We start from the raw sequence: 9,440 nt of genomic DNA on the forward strand, positions 1-9,440 counted from the left end.
TAGGTGCTGGAGTAGTTGTATGGTAAGAAGCTTGCTTTCCAACCACATGGTTCTGGGTTCAGTCCTACTTTATGGCACCTTGGGCAAGTGTCTTCTACTATAGTCTCAAGTTGACCAAAGCCTTCTGAGTGGATTTGGTAGACGGGAACTGAAACATGTTGTGTGTGTGTATATATATATATATATATATATATATAGAATATATGCGTGTGTGTGTGCATACATACCTATATGTATGCATTGTAATAAAGATAGATAGATACATAGAGAGAGAGAGAGATCATATGTACATTTCATATAAATTGAAGGGGAATCTATGTAGATAGACAGTCATGTCTGTTTGAATGGAATGTATACAAATGTGTTTGAGAATTTTTAATGATACAGATTCTCACTGGTCACATTTTAAAAATATTTCTTTCCTTCTTGTCAATAGAATTAGGAATACTGCTTTCCAATACAAAAATCAAAGAAAATGCAAGCCTTGACTGCATTTAAAAAAAAAAAAATTTATATGTGTTCATAGTTACTTTTTATTTATTTATTTTGCTATTATATTTATTTATTTGGAAATGCTAAAGTCTAAGGAATCATTTTCCATTAGTAATTGACAAATTTTAAAGATAGAAAACTAACTTTCATGGAGAAGTTTATAGATATAAAATTATTGGAACTCAGGTATACTAAATGGAATCTATGTTCAGTGATTCTGTATTTCTCAATATTTTTGGAAAAGTATGTTTACTTTCTTTGGAGTAGACCAGCAATGGAATGAAAGCAAATTATTGATTTTTTATCTTTTACTATCAGAAATATCCATTTTCCAAGTTTATTTATCCTTCCTACTTCAATGTATTGAATATCATTTGATTGCATTTTATATACAACAAATAAATAAACAAATAAAAATAAAAATAAAATAAAATGGGTCAATGCACAACTTCTTTTCCTTCCTCCCAAAAATCAACAAAATAAAGTAAAAAAAATAACAACTAAAGATTAAAAAAAAAGAAGCAAAGTTTAAGAAAAATATATACTAAAATCTCTAAAAGGTGTTGCAAGCCAAACGAGGTTGTTTTTTTTTCTTTGATTTTGCTTGTTTTGCTTTTTTCCTTCTCTTTTCTTTTTTAAGACTTTTCAAGTCAGCAAATAACAAATATTTTTTCTTGTGTTGTTTATAGATGAAGCGAAAAACATTGCCAGCATTTCCCATTCAAACAGTTATCTCCATTGAAGATAACTGTACTTGTCTTTTGTCTTCTGTATCTGGTCACTGACATCTGAATCTGCAGCTTCTTAGTTTTAAAACTCTCTTTACCGAATTCCAGTTCGTTTGCTTTCTTTAGCCAATACACATTTTATAACATATACATTTGAAAGAAATGAGATACAAAAAAAAAAAAGATTACTATCTCTTTCTGTTTTTTTGTTTTTTTTACATTTTTTTATCTTCTTATTCTTTCGTTTTAAGAACAGATGCTAAGCAGTGAGTTTTTATTTAATAGAAAGTAATTCAAGAAGGATTTTAACTAATTTAATCTGCTAGGGATTAGTGTTTCTAGTGATTGTGTTGTATAAAAATGGCATTAATTATATTAAAAGGCACATGTGATGATTGAAGAATTCATTTGAGGTTTTCTTTTTGGAATTCTAATAAAGTGAAATGACATGCTTGTGTGCAAAAATGAGTAACAAAAAAAAAAAAAGCCACAAAAAAAACTCCCCCAAAAGCTCCACTGCACAATATGATGCATGGCTGTTCTTTTTCCAAAGTACTTCGATAATCTCTGCAGAGAAATCTTTCACTAAAATGCAGTTAGAGAATTTTTTTTTACTCCTTCTTTTATTTAGATATTTTATTTTTTTCCAATGAAGTATTTGAGGTGGGGTGTGTGGCAGGCTTAAACCAGAAAAAGATTTCAAAGATGAATTAGTGTTAAACCTGTATGAGACATTTTAAATTATGGAAATGAAGAAAAATTGCAATTAGACTGAAAATCTTCTGCCATCATTAACAAAACGTTGCAACTTAGATTTATTATCGTGAGTTCTGGGTTCTATTTTGTGATTGGATCATTTTTCAGGATTCACAATTTGGACAAAAGCATTATTGCAATATCGTTCCTCTAGAATTTAAAAAATCTTCAAGAAGAAGGAAAAAGAAAATGATAATCTTTTTGATGTTTGAAGATTTTGGAAATAGATATTCATATGCAAAATTCTCCAAACTCATTTGAAGTCAAAATTACCAAAGATAAATTTGCGAAATATTCTGGCCTGATAAGTCATGTTAAAACAGTTTAATGAGTTAGCTGTAAATAATTTCTTTTAGAATTTAGAATAACATTCATTTTTAGCAATATGGGCTGTAAACATATGGCATTCGATTTGCTTCCATGATTGTTTCTGGAAATGACTTCATAGTTATCACCATATCTTGGGAGTAGCAACTTATTGGTCCAGTGAATTCCAAACTTTCTACCTCTGACCTTGTTTTACTGTATTTTGTTTTGTTTTGCTTCTTATTTCTTTAATTGTTTATTATCATATTCACAGGCTCTCTTTTTCTCTTTCTGTCTCTGTTACTCTTTACATCATTGTAGCAACTTTTCATTTACTCTCTCTTCCTCTCTTCTTCCCTCTCTCTATGTATATATATGTATGCATGAATGTGTGTGTGTATGTATGGATGGATGGAGGTATGCATATCATCATCATCATCGTTTAACGTCCGCTTTCCATGCTAGCATGGGTTGGACGATTTGACTGAGGACTGGTGAAACCGGATGGCAACACCAGGCTCCAATCTAATTTGGCAGAGTTTCTACAGCTGGATGCCCTTCCTAACGCCAACCACTCAGAGAGTGTAGTGGGTGCTTTTACGTGTCACCCGCACGAAAACGGCCACGCTCGAAATGGTGTCTTTTATGTGCCACCCGCACAAGCCAGTCCAGGGGCACTGGCAACGATCTTACTTGGCTTGCCGGGTCTTCTCACGCACAGCACATTTCCAAAGGTCTCGGTCAGTAGTCATCGCCTCAGTAAATATATATATACATACACAGATACACAAATACATAGAGAGAGAGAGAGCCAAAATGAGATGAATATGTGTGTGTTTGTACATGTATTTGCATGTGTGTGCGTGTGCATCTTTCTTCTTACTCTGTGTTTCTTGCCTGTTCACACTCTCCCTTCTCCTCTCACTGTTTCTTCAGTATCGTAAGGAAAAAAAAAAAAAAAGAAACAATAAAAACAAAACAAAAAAAAATATAAAAGAAAGAGGCAAAGAAAGAAACATTCAGGTGAAAAGTAAAGGAATTGAGGAATTTTTATTTTGTTTTCTTATCTCAATCTTAAGAGGTGGTGGCATATATAGACTCGATGTTTGCATATTCATACAGATAACTTTCTTTATCCCTTCAGCTCCAGGCTGAATTTTGCGGACAAGTCATTGCTTTCCATCTTTTGATCTGAATGGTTACATTCAGTTAAGAAGTGTTTACTTATGCCGATCTCTCAGCAGGGAATTATTGCATGCTGCGAAGTCAGAGTGTTGGAGCTAGCATTCACTAATAAATGCATTATTAAGAACATCTTTGTGTACAAGAAAACTTAATGCATTAACAGAGAAAGGTGTAGGAACTTACACCATTGGCATGAAGCTTCTTGACTTGTAGCAGTTTTACCAGTTTCTAGAGATATTACCTCGAGGCTAATGTTTGATTAAATATCTTTTGGATATTAACTATAGCTCTACTGCTGCTGCTGCTGTGGATGATGGTGGTGGTGGTGGTGACGCCTTTTTTTTTTTATCTTCCAAAGCGTGAAATAGCGTTATTTCTACTGCTATTTCAGCACCTTGTTAGATTAGACGTGGAAAGCGGACAAATAAAAGAGGAAAGAAATGAATGAATAAGTAATGAAATGAGTCAGTAAATAAATGTTTGATTATGATTGAGGAGAAACTTCTTATTATAAAGAATTGCATTTACTTGCCTTGCTTCATTTGTTTGTGTTCCAGATTTTTACTGACATTTCAGCAAATTTTAGCTCTAATCAAATATTGAAAGCAATTCTTAATTTTGATCTTAATTTTGTCTAAGAACTGAGAACTTTAGTAGATTAATTCAGTAAGGTGCTTGATTGTCTAACTGCTGAAATGTTGATTATATATGTGAGCATGCACATGCATGCATGTATGTATGTGTGTGTGTGTGTGTGTGTGTGTGTGTGTGTGTGTGTGTGTGTGAGTGAGACCTGTTGCTTACCTTTGCAGGATCTTTTGCAAAAACAGTCAATCCTCAATGACTTTAATATTTATTCCAGCCCCTAGTATTCTGAGTTCAAATTTCTATCAAGATCAGCTTACCCTGTCATTAATCCTGGGTTTGATAAATTAAGTACATGTCTAAGGTAGTGAGTGGATTGGTACAATTACTAGAACAGTGGACAAAGTGCTTTGCAGTATATGTTTCAAATATTTACATTCTAAGTTCAAATCTTATTGTGACTTACATGGATGTAGACTTAATCTATCACTTGATTAAAGAATAACCACAACTTACGTCCTTGAGTGTCATTCACAGGGTCCCCATGGTTGTCAACATTTAAATGGAGATATTTTCTTTCATCTCTGCCACTATTCTTTCTGGCCCTCTCATAGATCTTGGACACTGCCTTCAAACTGAACTGAGTGATCAACATAATGTCGTTGCTGCTGCTGCTGCTGCTGCTGCTGCTGCTGCTGCCACTGTTTAACTCTGACCATGGTGATCTATGATTCAAGACATTCCACCCATAACCATACCATATCTTTTAAGAGATGCCTAGGAATACATTATCTCATTCATAATACACACAGATTATTAGAGTATGACTTGAAGAGATCGCACTGTCATTTCTGGTAGGTTCAACCACCACATAGAAGAGTGCTTGCAACTACTGTAGAATTATGCAACTACTGTAGAATTATTGCCCAGGAAGCTAAATCTGTGGTTCTGGTTCAATATCTGGCTGTGGCATTAAGGAAAAAATTATTCTTAGACAGAAGACTTAACCCAAATTCCTACAATAAAGTGGATTCCATTAAATATATACAAGAGTTCTCTGGTGGTGTCAATCTAGGTGACAAAATAAGTTTAACCATCTAAGAACAAAAATAATTCATTAGACAAGCTTTTACAATTTCTATTTAACAAATTTCACTTACAAGGATATGGTTGACTCAAATCTACAGTATAAAACATTTGCTCAAGATATTACACAAGGTGAGTGAACCAAAGAACTTGATGATGTAAAATAAACACTTTTCAACTACAGAGCAGCAATGCCTTTTATTATATTTCAAATATGGAATTAGAAATTAGGATAGTACCAATGTATTATCTCTATGTTTTGTTTAATTTCTTTGTTGGTCGTCGAGCGAACAATCTAGAATATGATCATCAAAACCAAATGATTATTTACATCTAGGTTTTGTGGAAGAGTGACTAGCTTAATTTGAAAAGTCAGATATATATGTTCAGGCATAGCTGTGTGGTTACGTATGTATAATTTCCAGGTTCCAGTATACTTCATGGCACTCTGGACAAATGTCTTTTAATGTAGACTTGGGTTGGATAATACTTCATGAAGGCAAGACAGAAGAAACTGTATGGAAGCTTATTGTTTTTACACATTCATTGCTTTTACACCAATTCACACATACACACACACACACACACATGTATGTATATATGTATATCTATATATATGCATATATACATAGGTGTGCATATGCCTATGTTTGTATGTACCTGTTTTAAACACCGTGTTGAGTTGGAACCCTATAAATCCAAAGGTAACATAGCCATTTAACTGAGATCATTAAAATAAATACAGGGTTGAAATACATACTCAATGATTTCAGTAGCAACTAATACTGTTCTGTCACTTTGTGCCAAGCAAGATAGTTTTGTTTTGGCTTTTTTTGTTTTTGCCATTCATTTTGTTATGCAGTAATCTCTCTCTGTGTCTCTGTCTCTCTCTTTCTTTCACTCTTGCTTTCTGTGCCATGCTTACAGGCGTCCAAAATCATCTTCTATGCTAAAGTCAGAAAACTAATGATAGGCCAAGACATACTACTGGTTTCCTGTTGCTTTCTGCCAGTTAATTTGCATTTATTCTGCTAATCTCCTGCTCTCCAAAGCTTTCCATTCAGGCACCAGTGTTATTTAACATTTAGGAATAAGGGGGCTGGTTTATATATCTGGGCGTATCCATACATTAGTGAGGCTGTGTGTTGTATGCCCACATGTCTAGAGGCAATCACTCCTCTAAAGCATTGATTGTGTTAGCCACAGAACTATTTTCTGCAATTTAAACCATAACAAGAGCCTTTGGCAGGTATCTCCACCACAGGCCAAAGCAGACCTGGAAGCAGTGATAAATAAGAGGTAGCTTGACACTTACCAAAACTATTGACCACATCAGCTGCACTTTCACCAATGGATGCAGTTTAATTTCCTGCCCAAGACACCAAACAATTATATTTTTATTCAGTTGACACTTAGGGTGAAGGCATGTGACTTAGTGGTTAGAGTAGTCATCTCAATATCATAAGGTTGTGAGTTCGATTCCTTGTGGAACATTGTGTCCTTGAGCAAGACACTTTATCTCACATTGCTCCCAGTCCACTCAACTGGCAAAAATGAGATGTGACTGTATTTCAAACGGCTGGTGTTATCATATTCTCTATCATGCTGAATCTCCCTGTGAACCACATCAAGGGTATGTGTGTCTGAGGAGTGCTCAGCCACTTGCATGCTAATTTCATAAGCAGGCTGTTCTTTTGGGACCCTCATTGTTGTAACCAACAGAGTGCCAGTTGTCTGACATTTGATATCAGTCTTGTTTATGAGGAATTTCTGAATGGCAATCTTTGATACATCGTCCATTTCATCAATTGTAGATAGCATTCCTTATGCTACAAATTGAATTATATATTTTCTTGGTAAATAATATTACTTAAATAACGTCAACTATAAAGTGTGTTTATATACATTTTCAGCTTAGTAGTAGCTTCAGTTAGTTAATCCTTTTACTTCGCTTAAGAAAGTCTTCTTATTTCTCATGAGGCATTTAAATGCACTTTTTTCTTCCAATAAACAAAAACTTTGAAACATAAGACATATAAATATGACTATATGTTAGAGAGATATACAGTTAGATAGAAATATAAATGGATAGGTACACAGATAAACAGATAGGCAGAACAGACAACAGACTGACAAATGGATGGATGGATGGCCAGACTGACAAGACAGATAGATGGATTGATGGATGGATGTATGAATGGATAGATATATGAACAGACAACTAGATAGACAGGTTGATGGATGTGTGAGTGAGTGTCTCTGTATGAAAAAGCTGTATAAATGAAAACTAATGTGAAGAACATTGTTATGGTTTTACTATTCTGATCCTGTTAATTATTATCTGATTTCAAAAAATTTTCACAAAAGTTACAGTTATTTTCCAGACAATGGAACTTAGCTAGAATAGACAAGAAGCAGAAATACTGACCAAAAGATATTTTTCATATTTTCATTATTTTCTTCAGTCAATTTGTTAGTAAGTTTCTTTGAACTAATCAATGAATTTATCATAATTTTCAAAAACGTACTGAAAATGTTTAAAAAAAAAACATCATATTTTTTATGTAGTTTTGAAATTCACAGGCATTCTTCTCTCTAGAAATACAAGAACTGATTAGAGAAAAGATAATTCTTTTTGATTGCATCTAAAGAAAACCTCGGTTAAGCAGCAGCAGCAAGCTGGTACAAAAGATTTTTTAGAAATGCAGTTTATTAAGACACAATCATATATTTTTTTTTCAATTCTTGTCATTTCTTTTCTTCTACTTTCTTTCTTTCCTTTTTGTTTTCTTTTTTAGAGGTGGTAGATTTATTCATTTTCTTACACTTAAAACAACATTATTCTGCTATTGAAAACCGAAGCCAATTTAAAAGTTTCTTTTGAAGTAGCACTGAATATAACTATTGTAATGCACCAAAATATTATTGGCTTTTCATTTGTTTATCAATTGTGTGCAAATAGATTCAATAGATCAATAGAATGTTTGCTTTTTAGCTGGACCAGCAAAATAAATTTTGTAATATGAAAAGCAGCTCACTTCATTAGAAAACATGTTGATAGCCTCAGACAACGACAGTATATTGACAAAAAGATATCAATATTCTACAAAACAATTGGCAATATGAAAAAGGACTTCTTTGTCTGCTATCTTTTTACCTCCTAATTGAAGAGTGATTTTTGTTTCTTGTATACTTAATATAACTGTCACCATACCACCCTCTTTTTCTATTGAATTTGTTAGATTTTAGCAATATATTTTCCCATGGGAAAAATTATCTAATATTGATTTAGTCCTTTTTTTTTCAATGTCAACAAGGTTTTATATTAATTCACTGGTAAGGAAACAGTATTATCAATTGATTTTTTTGGTATCCCTAATATGAAAATGATGTGAAATGCCAGTTAGCAAACAAATGCTTACAATGAAATTAGGAAAGAATAAATTTTGAAGAGAGAAAAAGAATTATGTATGTATTTATGTACATATGTATATATGTATGTATGTATGTATGTATGTACATATATATATATATATAAATATACATACATGGGTGTATGTGTTTGTATGTATGCATATATACATATATAGATATATGTATATATACATATACATACATACATACATACACACGTGTATGTGTGTGTGTGTGTGTGTGTGTGTGAATCATCTATGATTTTATTTTGTATTGGAGTAAGTTAAATATTATTGGAATGTAAAAAAAGGTAGGCAATGTTTAGGGGAAAAGAATGGGTGTTGTCATTTTGCTTGATGATGATGATGATGATGATGTTTATGATAATGATGACGACGATGACGATGATGACGGTGACAACAACAACAATAACAACAAAAGCAACAAGGATAAATAAATAAGCGGCTATAATATAAATTTCCGACTGAATTAAGTTAAGACACGTAGCCACAAGACTTGAAATATGTTACGACTAATTATAGATGAATTGTTTCTTTTTTTCCTAAGAAATATTTTGATATCTATAATCTTTCAAGAATTATGGAGTGGCAAGTTTTGCTCATTGCATCTCATATATTATTCATAGACAAATGTGTAAAATTTTGTTTGAATTAGTAAAAGATGCTGCCTTGTAAAACCATCTAGGTTTAACAAACATTAAAGTTGTAATGGTTCTTGTATTAGAAATAGTGAAAAACAAGGAATTTGAGTTTATTACTGGAGTTAGTGTTTGACTTCAGGATTGTTGTTTCTAAGATATGATTTTTCTATACTTGCATGGGTCAGCCAAAATTTGTTGCAGCATATTTTTTATAACTGTGGAGGAGG

The sequence above is a fragment of the Octopus bimaculoides genome, chromosome 14, assembly GCF_001194135.2.
Source record: "Octopus bimaculoides isolate UCB-OBI-ISO-001 chromosome 14, ASM119413v2, whole genome shotgun sequence".
In the NCBI taxonomy this organism is placed as follows: domain Eukaryota; kingdom Metazoa; phylum Mollusca; class Cephalopoda; order Octopoda; family Octopodidae; genus Octopus; species Octopus bimaculoides.